The following is a 13,803-nucleotide window of genomic DNA, read 5'->3' on the forward strand; positions in this document are numbered from 1 at the left end:
GTTGTTCCCATGAATTAAGTCGCACGTAAATGTGCGTCTTTTCTCAAAAATTATGTTCAGTCTAAACAGTACATATAGGCATACAAACGACACATTTAAGCATGGTTAAACAAAGACAACATTTTGTATATTCATGACGTTGAATTAGCCATTAAGAGCACAAAAATGAAATATAAAATTTCCTGTCTATATGGTTTGTTGCAAAGCTTGTGGTGAAGCCTACTGGTTAAATGTGGGTCTTTTCGCACGTAAGAAGCACATCAATTCGTGTCTTTTCCACGAATAACACACAAAAGCGCACGTGAGACTGGTGTTGGTCAGGATGTCTGCAGCCAATATGCGTTTTGTACACTATCACAAGAGAAAATGTCTTAAAAAAACAAAAACTTTAATCACTCAACTGGGATTAAGCAACTGTGCCATAGTCATTAATGCGAAGTAAATGCTTCTGTCATTGAGAGTGTGAATACAGCTCGACAAGACAATCACTTTGACCACTATTAACAGACATAGAACCGCAATCTTGCGGTAATACCATTTTGAAAGTTGTTTAACTTTTGGTTTGGTATTTGTTTGGTTGTTTACTTTTTATTTGTTATATTGGGGGATGTTTAATTGTAATAGCTATCCAACTGTGTCCCTTGTCAAATAGTCTGCCATGTGCTTTATGTCACAGTGGAAATGAATGAAATAAAATGAACCACATTTCTGATGTGACAGGAAACTTCAGAAAAGGTGTGACACTGAACTTGTTTGACATGTAACCATTCAGTGAAACCACAGCTAAATACAGAGGACTAAAACAACAGACAGCATGATGATTACATACAATTATGATCTTTATGACACAAACTTATCTTGTAAATATTTTGAATTCCGTCAATAAAATGAGAATTGTTAAAAGTAGCGTTGGATTTTTAGTTCCTTCCAGTTTGCTGCTATAAACTTGGACCAAGATATCTCTGGCAAAATACATTTGATCTCAAGGTAGAAATAAACCAGTTTGTGGGCAACTCAAACTCCACCACCCAGTAACAAAATGGTTTTATTAATGCCAATGCTGTTTTCTATGCACGATTTCGCTTAATACTTTGGGATACTGGTGCACTTGTAATCAGAAGGCCTTTTTGTCATGTAGGCAACAGTACACGATTTTCTTCATAACCCATTTCTTATTTCGTGGAGCCTAAATTACACAATTTTCTTCATAATGCATTTATTACATGTTAAACAGGTTAATGTAAAATAATGAATTATGTTGGTGTCACRYCCTGACCATAGTTTGCKTTGTATGTTTCTATGTTTTGTTTGGTCAGGGTGTGATGTGAGTGGGCATTCTATGTTGTATGTCTAGTTTGTCTGTTTCTATGTGTTTGGCCTGATATGGTTCTCAATCAGAGGCAGGTGTCAGTCTTTGTGTCTGATTGGGAGCCATATTTAGGTAGCCTGTTTTGTCATTGTGGGTTGTGGGTGATTGTTCCTGTTTCCTGTGTCTTTGTGTATGTCACCAGACAGGACTGTTTCGTTTCGTTTTTATTTCTCGTTATTTTGTTGTTTTGTTCGAGTATTCGGTTTTCATTAAAAGGAATATGAATAGAATACTCACCACGCTGCATCTTGGTCCTCCTCTCTTTCTCCTAACGACGAACGTTACACTTACACTTATGGCTTACACTTATGGCACTTCCAAGGCCTTTCCATTATGATTATTACGGTCATGTCAATCATGTTATATACTTAGGCTACTGTAAATGTCAGTTTCCTAGTACCGAATAGCACTTGAATGCAGTATTATGCTGGCTTCACATTCTCGTGGGAAATGGGAAAATGGGAAGTTGTAACTCCGACATGATTGTGTTCCAAGTGCTTTTGAAGTCGGAACAATTATTCAACTAATAAGATTGGCCACATCGTTTTCTCATTTCCCACTTGTAATTCCTATTTTGAGGGTCATTCAAATGAAACTTCCCAGTCGGGACTAGGAATTTCCGAGAACTCCGATAGCACCGGAACGAGGCATTAGTATGTGTAATAGACAACAGTAGGGTCTGGGTGGCGGCATGTCCAGCACTCATACCCATTCACGACCACCGCGAAGTGAGTGTCAGTATCCTACTATGTGTCCGTCCGTGCAGTCAACTAGTATAATTATTGTTTGTGACGTAAGTATGGGGATTATTATTAAGGTTCTGGTCGTCTGAGATACAGGCTATACAACAAGCAATATAACTATAGAATTAAGAAACTAAAGGAAATAAAGTAATAAGGAAATAAATGCAAAAAATTAAATATTTACATTTACATTTAAGTCATTTAGCAGACGCTCTTATCCAGAGCGACTTATAACCTTAAATAAATATAACCTTAACAAATGTTTGGTTGCTTTAAGACTAATGAGTCATGTCTACACAATAATATTGGAGCGGTTCCAATGTTTAGCCTACATACATAGCCTACATCTGTCTTCAGATTTATTTAAAATAAATGTCTTCAGATTTATTTTGTGGGTGATTTTTCCATTGAAAGAAATTTATTTAATCTTCCACTCCACTCTTCCGATACATTTATTTGCTGCAGACAAGATGATATTCAACAGGTAGGCATTTTGAAACCGTTCAGAGATTATTCCAAGTAATGGCACTCTTTGGGTTCTTTGCCAGGGAACATTTAAATACATTATCAATTGCAAATACTGGTCCCGTGTGGCTCAGTTGGTAGAGCATGGCGCTTGCAACGCCAGGGTTGTGGGTTCATTCCCCACGGGGGGACCAGGATGAATATGTACGAACTTTCCAATTTGTAAGTCGCTCTGGATAAGAACGTCTGCTAAATGACTTAAAAATGTTAAAAAAAATACTGTTTTCTATGCTTGATTTCACTTAATATTTTGGGGTGTTGTTGCGCTCATTGCAGTCAGAAAACATATGTTGGCCGATCTCTCTTTATTTCTATCCATCCTCTTGATACAGATCTCTTGATCTATCCTTTGGCTGCATTTTAAGTAAGTGGAAACTTTTTCTCTTTTAATTTAGCTTTCTTCCCATTTCTTGTGTTTTCAAAAACAAACCAGGTTGTAGTTTAAAAATAAAAACCAACTGGAGGAGATTATTCAAAAATTGTATCTTAAAATAAGTAACCAAATCCCACTGGCCCAGGTATTGTATCTGTCAACTAGCGACACTCATTGCACTATGCACCTGAGGTTATGGCAGGAGGCCTACATCTATGTTACAATAGTAGTCAACAGTTAGTATGACACATTATGTTACAGTGTGGCATGTGGGGTAATGTTAAAGCCTCAGGCTTAGTTTTATTACCAGGCGAGGTCCATTATCAGATCTGACCCATATGATTGAGTCATTAAAACCCATGTCACCTTCAAACACACACACAGYACTTCTTTAGTGGGTTTGAGAAGGGTMATGGCTTGATGTTTAATGCGAACTCAACGTCAGCTCCTTAGTTGGCCAAACTCTCTTTATCAATTGCTATTGTTAGTAGATGTCGACCGATTATGATTTTTCAACGCTGATACCGATACCGATTATTGGAGGACAATAAAAGCCGATGCCGATTATTCGGACGATTAAAAAAACATGTATTTATATATATATATATATATCATACACACACACACATTTTTGTAATAATGACAATTGCAACAATACTGAATGAACAATGAACATTTATTTTAACTTAATATATAATACATAAATAAAATCAATTTAGTCTCAAATAACATGAGAACATATGTTAAAACGAACCACCAGATTTCATGGGTCTTCAATATTCCCAGTTAAGTTTTAGGTTGTAGTGCAGAAATCAGAGCTTGTCTGCATGGTCCCCTGTCAGTCTGCTCCTCCGCGAAACACAGACCTTATTTGAAGTAGATCAAGACATTCTCTATGGAAGACATGAACGGTAAAATAACRAAGGAACCCCTTTCAAGTTCAGCCGCATTACAGGAATTATAACGCGTCGACTATTTCTCTCTAAACCATATACCTTTGACTAATCCGGAAACTATCACCTCGAAAACAAAACGTTTATTCCGTTCCGTATTTTATCTAATGGGTGGCATCCATGAGTCTAAATATTCCTGTTACATTGCACAACCTTCAATGTTATGTCATAATTACGTACAATTCTGGCAAATTAGTTTGCAAAGAGCCAGGCGGCCCAAACTGTTGCATATACCCTGACTCTGCGTGCAATGAACGCAAGAGAAACGACACAATTTCACCTGGTTAATATTGCCTGTCCGGAACAATCTGTCCTCTCTCATCCCTCTGTCTCCATCTGAACCTAATCCCTGGAGGCTTGTTTGCCTTTTTCTTTTTCTTTTCCTAAAAAGTGCATTTCAATTATCCTGGCTGGTCCACTAATAAAAGTCTCCCTCAAGCATGGCTTGCTTGTGCACATATGGAGCACAAGCAATAATTTTTTTTCTCGCATAAGGTGAAGTGATTTGTCAGCTGAGGAAAGGCACCTGCAGTAGACCCACGTTCTGGCTCACTCACACTGCTAACATGTGTAGAAGTTCACAAGGATGCTAACAAGTGTACCGTCGTGCCTCATGCTCAATGGGCAATATCATTGATGCCCGTGTTCAGGTCATATCACGGAGTCTACGTTTAAATTCACATTTGTGCCATGTGGGGTCTACTTTGACAAACAAAAAGCATTGATAAATCATAAGGCTGTGGTGCTGGGGTTGTGTTGGGAATATTTGTGCACGTATGGGAGCTATAGGGGTTACATTACCGGTAATGTTACATTACCCTTTCTGGGTTGAGCTCCTCAGCCAGCCTTTTTGACTCGTTAATGGCCTCGTCCAGTTGGGCTTGTGGGTCCTTCTCTTGGTTGAGCTCCTCAGCAAGGCGTTCTGCCTTTTTAATAGCCTCATCCAGTTGGGCTTGTGGGTCCTTCTCTGGGTTGAGCTCCTCAGCCAGTCTTTTTGCCTCTTTAATGGCCTCGTCCAGTTGGGCTTGTGGGTCCTTCTCTTGGTTGAGCTCCTCAGCAAGGCGTTCTGCCTTTTTAATAGCCTCATCCAGTTGGTCTTGGGGGTCCTTAGAGGCCATACCATCTCAAAAGAAACATTAAGAGACCATTTCCAATCATAGCACATTCCTTCACATTGTAACCTCCCGTCTATGACAAAAGCTGCATGTCATTGATTGCGTGTGTGTTTTACTATGTCCTGCACGTCACTAAAGGTCTTCATCCTCCTCCACACGCAGACTGACTGATCTACAAATCACTTTGCATAACAAATACATATTTATTATTACTTGCAGATCAGTCAGTCTGTCACCATTTACCAACAATGCACTATTAGTCTGTCACTTTCTTTTTCATGTTGTTCTATGACGTGTGCAACTCCAGTCCTTAAAGGCTACAGTGTCCAAAGGTTTCGATCAATTTAGATCATTGACTAGTTAGGACCTCCTCTCACCTGATTGTCTGAACAGGATTTCATCAACTCCTTTACGTCCCTCCTAGGGTCCCTCTCTCCTTCTTCCAAGGAGAAGTCACAAGATGAATACAGATAGTGGCAATGTGTATTTCTTGGAAGATGCAAAGAGGAAAATTAGGAATATATAGCCTAATGTATAGGTGGTTAAAATAATACGTGAGAATGATTTTCCCAACAGATATTAGTGACCAATGTATTCCAGTAACTTGTGACATAAGGAATGGATACAATATCCCTTTGAAATAAAGCACATATAGACCTATTGTTCTGAGGGAGCAAGGAGAAACATATTTTCCCTATTGGAGAGTCAACTGGATTAAGGAGGGCAGGTCAAGAAGGTGAGGTCTGAACTCACACCTTGCTAAATCAACATGGAGAGTTCCAGATGGAATAGCATCAAAGACTATGGCGAACTCTCTAGTTGTTACAGGGATATTTAACGAGATAAAAATTCCTCATATTGAGTAAACATCCTTCTGCATTAAAAAGTTGACTCACCAGCAAGATATGATTTATGAACCAGTTCTTAAAAAAATAAAGAATAGTTTCTATACAAAATGTCCTTATGTTCAAATGAAAATACCTACGCGGGAAAAATTATGTTTATATATTAACCACCAAGCTAAGAATAATAATTCTGCGAAAGCAGATCGATTTTGCAGGAATCTTATCAATGTTATAGTTACAAAGTAACATAAAATTGAGTGGCCACCAAACGGGAGAAGAATGGGTAACAGAAGATTAAATGATGAAATTCCAAATTGAAGTAGGGATTCTTTAAAAAATGTTTGGCCCAATTATCTTAAAAGTATTATTCAAAGTAGGAAAATCCAAAAAAATTGAGTCCACCATATTCATATGAGTTCATAATGACAGATTTCTAATATTAATGTGTACGATTTTCCAGATGAATTTGAAAAGCACCTGTCAACCGCTTTAGCTATTTTGTTGCAAGGTATGAGACTGGGCTGCATATGTAGGTCTGGAGATACCTTCAGCTTTAGAAAGCAATACTCAACCATTCAGAGTGGAATCCCTCTGCAACCAATGGTTCAACTTCTTTTAGTTTTTTTCAATAATAGGTAATAACATTTAATGGCGCATCTTTCCTGTTGATCCTTAGATATGGTAATCCCGACCTACCTGTTATTCTGACCAGGGTCTAGACATCTGGTGTGGGCAAAAATCTTATAAACAACAAATGTCACATGACTGAGATATGTCACCATTCTTGTTCTTCTTGTGAACTTTCCGGTAGGCTTAGAAGCTTTCCGTGTTTTGCTGCTCTCACCAGGTCAACGCAGGTATTGCACTACTTGATTTATCGTTCTCATAACCGGAGGTGCAGCCAAGTGGAAATACGAAGCTTTCTAGCTATTTCACACTGACTGTATTTTGAAATCACGAAAAAGAAGTTAAAAGTGATTGTATGCATAAGTCGAAAGGTGCTTAACACTTAGAGCCAGTATTTACACTCAGCCACCCTAGCCTTATTACGGCTTAACGTTTTGGTAATTTTGGTTTGGCCAACAAATTATAGACTAACACACTGGCATAACGTTCTTCCCCAAATGTTAAACAAACAAAAAAAATGTTTTGTATTGATGGACATATGCCAAGGGTGCTATTGTATTTTCAGTTACATTCTTCTATCAATGAAAAATGGTTTACACGTTTGTTTTTTGTAACGAAATACATGGAACTAGAACCGAATAAAACTCCATTAGCCATCTCTGCACTTGATTACATTCATTCTATACTGAAAAGTATTTTCAGAAAAATCGAAAACAGTACATATAAGCATACAACCACAAATGTTAATATGGATTAAATAAAGACAAAATATATATATATATTCATAACGTAAATTAAATAAATGAAAACACTGGCTAACGCGTCTATGGTTGTTGCAAAGGCTATGTGTCGCCTACTGGTTAAATTCGTGTCTTTTCGAACGAATTGAACCACACCAAAAATGCACAAAACGCACCGAACATATCGCTGAAATATATATGTACATATATGCGCGAATTGAATGTGAGGTGGGCTGTGTGCGTCATACTTCCAATGTATAGGGTTCGATGACTCGAGCTAGGCGGGCTTTAGACTACGTAGCTAAATTTAACCCTTTTTCTCTCTAGACTTTAGAAGAAAAGGACGTGGAGGGAAAGACAGTTACTTTAAGTGATGTCAATAAAACAAACATTTGAGAGAGCTGTGCAGCTCACTTCTCCTTTAAACCCATCTATTGTGCTACAACAAATCAATGAATTTGATTTCATTTGACAGAAATGTTGTTAGACTATTCTTATAATTACCATTTATACCATATAACAAAGTCATTGGATACGCCATGGATTATGTTGTGCTATCTGTGTTTAATACTTTTCAACTGAAATTAGAGACTTCTTAAGTGCAACTGATGTAGCTTGCCAGAACGGTTTAGTCGATGTTGATGCCCTGGGCAGCCTGCAACTCAAGCTCTTTGCCTGCTCACATGTTGTTGACATGTTGTTCCTCTGCATGGGTGTGGCTCCTTCATTTCTCATTCTGTTCAACTGATAATGTTGTTTTAGCTCACCTGGCCGGTACACGATGGAGGAGGAGTTTTTCCAAATTGAAACTGATTGCATTTCTTTTGTAATTGGGCTGCTTCGCGGCTGTGAACCAAATGCCACTCTTGAGTGCTTGGCGAAGTCGACTCAGAACAAGGTTGTACTAAGCTATATGGAATTGTTTTAAGGGGGTCATAACAAGGATCAATTAGCTATTTGATTTTGAATTTCAAGACCGCTTGAAATATATATTTTTAAATACAAAATAAAAATGTTATCAAATAATTTTTGGCCTTACTGCTATTAGCCCATACAAACGCATTGAATAACAGATTCACTACATGGAACAACAAATAGTATCCCAAAACAATCAAAAGGAATTTGTCCTGAACTGTGTGTCCTATATCTGAGAGATATCAGAAAGATCAGAAAAAATAAGTATTTTATTTTTTACATGTATTTAACCCCTTATTTTTGGCACTAAACAGTGTAAGCTCTGTAAGCCATGAGAGCAGGGGTTCTACTAAGCTATATGGAATTGTTTTAAGAAGGTCATACCAAGGATAATTTAGCTTTTGGATTTTGAATGTTAAGACCCCTTGAAGTAAAAAAAAATATATACAAAATTACTTGATGAACAATTTTATTTGTGGCCTTACTGCTAATAGCCCATACAAATGCATTGAATAACAGATTCACTACATTCCCCTCCAATAAATCTACAGGAAGTTTGTTCTGAAGTGTCAGTCCTATATCTGAGAGATATAAGAAAGAACAGGAAACATGTTGTATTATTTTTTTTTACATGTATTTGACCCCTTATTTTTTTTACACTTAACAGTCTAAATATATACTGTACCTCCATTAATTTTTTTCAACTGGTACCGGGGGACCTTCAGACAAGTCTTGTGAGACCTGTTGGCGTCCTAGAGAAAAACAACTGACATGTACCTGAGAGTCTCACCTTTCCACAGGGGGTCGGTTTCTCCCAGCTTCCGTGTTTATGCTACATTGTCACATCTGATAACACGGAAGAGCTTGAGAGGACAGTATACTTCACTGGAAAATTACTGTGGGCAATGTGCTGTGTGCGTCATATTTCATTAAAGGCTCATGACTGAAAAATAAACAGAGGCATGGGCTTTAGACTAGTAGCTAGTTATACTAGTTATAACCAACTTTCACTTTAGAAAAAGACGTGGAGGCAAAGGCACTTTTTAAGTTGTCAATAAAACAACACTTTAGAGGGATCGCTTCTCCTTTAAACCATCTATTGTGTACAACAATATATTGGTTAGATTTAATTTGACAGAAATGTTGGTTAGACTATTCTTATAATACAACTTATACAGGCATAACAAAGTCATTGGATACCATGATACACATGGATATGTTGTGCTATCTGTGTTAATACTTTCAACCTAAGTTAGAGACTTTTTAAGAGCAACTGATGTGGTTTTCCACAACGGTTTAGGTGATTTTGACGCCCTGGGCGAGCCTGGAAATGCAGCTCTTTACCTGCTCACAGGTTACTGACATGTTGTTCCTCTGCATAGGTGTGGCTCCTCCATTTCTCATTCTGTTCCACTGAGAATGTTGTTTTAGCTCACCTGGCCGGTACATAGGAGGGTAGGGTAGGAGGAGGGTAGGAGGAGTAGGAGGAGTTTACATCGGTTGAAAGGGATTTCATTCGTTTTCTAATTGGGCTGCTTCCCGGGTGTGAACCAAATGCCCCTCTTGAGCGGATGGCGAATGCGAAGTCGGCTCAGAATAGGGTTCGACTAAGCTATATGGAATTGTTTTAAGAAGGTCATACCAAGGATAATTTAGCTATTTGATTTGTAATTTTAAGACCCCTTGAAGTTTAAAAAAATATATACAAAATTATTTGATGAACTATTTTATTTGGCTTTACTGCTAATAGCCCATACAAAGGCATTGAATAGCAAATTCACTACATGGAAGAACAGATAGTCCCCCCAATGAATCTATAGGAAGTTTGTTCTGAAGTGTTTGTCCTATATCTGAGAGATATAAGGAAGCTAAGGAAACATTTTTATTTTTATGTACCCCTTATTTTTGCCAATAAAGAGTGCATTCGGAAAGTATTCAGACCCCTTGACCTTTTCCACATTTTGTTACATTGCAGCCTTATTCTAAAATGTATTAAATCTTTTTTTCCCTCATCAATCTACACACAATACCCCATAGTGACAAAGTAAAAACAGGTTGTATTGACATTTTTGCAAACTAATTAAACAAACTAAAATATCACATTTACATAAGTATTCAGAACCTTTACTCAGTACTTTGTTGAAGCACCTTAGGCAGCAAATACAGCCTTGAATYTTCTKGGGTATGATGCTACAAGCTTGGCACACTTGTATTTGGGGAGGTTCTYCCRTTCTTCCGTACAGATCCTCTCAAGCTCTATCAGGTTGGATGGGGAGCATCACTGCACAGCTATTTTCAGGTCTCTCCAGAGATGTTAGATCTGGCTCAAGTCCGGGCTCTGGCTCTCAAGGACATTCAGAGACTTGCCCTGACGCCACTCCTGCATTGTATTGGCTGTGTGCTTATGGTCGTTGNACACAATTTCACCTGGTTAATATTGCCTGCTAACCTGGATTTCTTTTAGCTAAATATGCAGGTTTAAAAATATATACTTGTGTATTGATTTTAAGAAAGGCATTGATGTTTATGGTTAAGTACACATTGGAGCAATGACAGTCATTGATTGATTGTTTTTTATAAGATAAGTTTAATGCTAGCTAGCAACTTACCTTAGCTTACTGCATTCGCGTAACAGGCAGGCTCCTCGTGGAGTGCAATGTAATCAGGTGTTAGAGCATTGGACTAGTTAACTGTAAGGTTGCAAGATTGGATCCCCCGAGCTGACAATGTAAAAAATCTGTTGTTCTGCCCCAGAACGTTCCTAGGCCGTCATTGAAAATAAGAATGYGTTCTTAACTGACTTGCCTAGTTAAATAAAGATTAAATAAAGGTGGGGGGGGAAGAAAATCGGCAAATCCGCGCCCAAAAATACCGATTTCCGATTGTTATGAAAACTTGAAATCGTCCCTAATTAATCGGACATTCCGATTAATCGGGCGACCTCTAATTGTTAGTATAGTTTTTATCTCACAATCTCTAGTTCGCCTTGTCAATTCAAGCCCATTGCCAGAGTGGACCTCCCTGGTGCATTCCATCAGTCAAAGGGATGTGTATAGGGCTATTCTTTCGGACACTTTCGTATCCACCTTTCATGCAGAATGTCTCCTGGCTCCAGCCGTAAGCTGTGTCCTAATTGTAACACATAAATTGGAGGAGCATCAAAGAAGTGCCAGTTCTGTGGTGCAACAATCCAGCTAAAGGTCAAGTTAGAGGCCCAAAAAATGAAGGCTACAGATGAATGGGCAAATAAGACAATGAAACATGGAAGATATGCAACCTTGGTTAATGCAGCAAACAAGCTGGGAAGCTTTATTATGTTTTCCTCTAAAAAGATTTCTGCATTTCTTGCTTAGGGATATAATAGGCCCTATGCACTTATTTGTTGTTGTCTCATTGTGTCATTTAAGACTGTACATTTAAATGTCCTTATTTGACTGATATTTGTTGTGTTTCTGGAAGTTATGTTATCATTAATGATTCCAGGTACATAGGTTCCACAAGGTAGGAGTGTACCCCCTGCTACTCCTCAGCAAGAGGAAGAAGGATAACATTTTGTCGTCAACTGCACTGTGTCCTCACAGTGGTATGATGAATCAGACCTCAATGGCAGCAATCCAAAGGTTGTATGAGGCAATTGTGAAAGGTATTTGGACAGAAATATGTATGTTTGTCTACCTCAAGTCCCTATCCCTCAACCACCACATTGGGACGGAAGGGTAGCCTGGTGGTTAGAGCGTTGGACTAGTATCCGGAAAGTTGCAAGTTCAAATCCCGGTGCTGACAAGGTACAAATCTGTCGCCCCTGAACAGGCAGAACGACACTGCCCGCTGTTCCTAGGCCATCATTGAAAATAAGAATTTGTTCTTAACTGACGTGCCTAGTTAAATAAAGGTAAAAATACATCTGTCAGACTGTAAAAAACGAATTATTCCACTTACGCAAAGTCAGCCTGTCCTGCTGTTTGAAACTCTCATCCATTCTTTCTCCAGAATAGACTATTGCAACTCACTACTCCACAAACTCCCTCTATAAGCTCCAAATGGTTCAAAAAGCAGCCCATCTTCTAACCCACACTAAATCATACTGGCAGCATATCACCCCCATCCTCTGTGAACCTCACTGGCTCCCTGTCTCCCACCGCATTAATTACAAGATCCTCCTGACCTAAAAAGATATCCCACCTTGCTACCCCTTACCTCTCTGAACTTCTTCTCTCCTACCAGCCCTCATGCTCTCTCTGCTCAACCACAGTTGGCCACCTTGTCATCCCCAGGTCCAAGCTCCAGAGTTTCAGTGACAGGGTTGCTCCTAGGCTCTGGAACTCCCTCCCTCCACCCAGCCATCCATGACTCTGAGTCCATCATCATCTTTCAGTCCTGTCTAAAAACCCACCTCTTCACCATGACCTAACCTTACCTCCCCCTCTACCATTCCCACACACCTCTTCTGTTTCACACACTCGCACACACACTCACACATACACACAACACCTGCTCGCTCACTCACCTGCTGTCTCACTCACATACTCACACATCACACCCATTCCCTGAGCCCTTACCTCTATTTAGCCCCATTATACCTGGTTCTAACATGCATTATATGTCCTGATCTTGTCCACAGTCTGATTGTGCCCACATTTTCAGACAGGTGTAGACGATTAAAAGAAGCACTGTGATCAGATCTTCCTGACCACGTCTGGAGTTGACAGTAAAACCATTTAAATCATCCTGCCTTCTAAAATCATAGACAGGTGGCACCATTGACTTATGAAATATATATATATGTGTCTTAAAATAAATAAATAACTAAGTATTATTTTGAAAGAATATCTGTCAAAGAATTAGCATACAAGGCGGGACCAGTAAATCTGTTCACAATGCGGACACAGTGGACGGATAAGACCATGTGTAAACGCATTTCTAAAAATGTGGGGACAATCAGGATAAAGGACATATGTTGCGCCAAAGAATTTTGTTGAATGTTTTTCTTCTTTTTGTTTAGTTAGATTATTGATTGTTTGTTAGTTTCTACAATTGTAAAGCTGTATGTTTCATGTATAACTATTATTATTATTAAAGTAGAGGAGTTAGTTCAGGCAAGCAACATTTCAACACATTCTTTTCACATATCCTGTGTAGAATTTTATTTATTAACTGGGTGGTTCCAGCCCTGAATGCTGATTGTCTGAAAGCCTTGGTATATCAGACCGTATGACAAAACATGTATTTTTACTGCTCTAATTACATTGGTAACCAGTTTATAATAGCAATAAGGCACCTCGGGGGTTTGTGGTATATGGCCAATATACCACAGCTAAGGGCTGTGTCCAGGCACTCCACATAAGAACAGCCCTTAGCCGTGGTATATTGCTATATACCACACCTCCTCAGGCCTTATTGCTTAAATATACATGCTCACCACTGCCATTTGGAAACTGTTGTCCACTTCTCTGTCCCATTTACTTAATATGTTCTATTTCGCAGTGGCAATCAACACCCATGCCCCCACACTACAACCCTCCAACCCTCCTCCTGTTGCTGCCCAAGAACTGTCTGATACAGTTGCCCCCCAGGAGACCAGCTACACCCTCATCCTCA

General features: G+C 38.9%; 1 long non-coding RNA gene across 2 annotated transcripts; it reads left to right on the top strand.

The window, feature by feature from the left end:
• Positions 1-2,940: 2,940 nt before the first annotated feature.
• LOC112076104 (uncharacterized) lies at positions 2,941-13,778 on the top strand. Of its 2 annotated transcripts, none has more exons than XR_011477602.1 (3): positions 2,941-3,001; positions 11,689-11,848; positions 13,690-13,778. It is a non-coding gene; the product is annotated as an uncharacterized lncRNA (long non-coding RNA). The 2 variants fall into 2 exon arrangements; XR_011477603.1 differs by having other exon boundaries at positions 11,707-11,848.
• Positions 13,779-13,803: the final 25 nt, after the last annotated feature.

This window comes from Salvelinus sp. IW2-2015, unplaced genomic scaffold, assembly GCF_002910315.2.
Source record: "Salvelinus sp. IW2-2015 unplaced genomic scaffold, ASM291031v2 Un_scaffold3575, whole genome shotgun sequence".
Lineage (NCBI taxonomy): Eukaryota > Metazoa > Chordata > Actinopteri > Salmoniformes > Salmonidae > Salvelinus > Salvelinus sp. IW2-2015.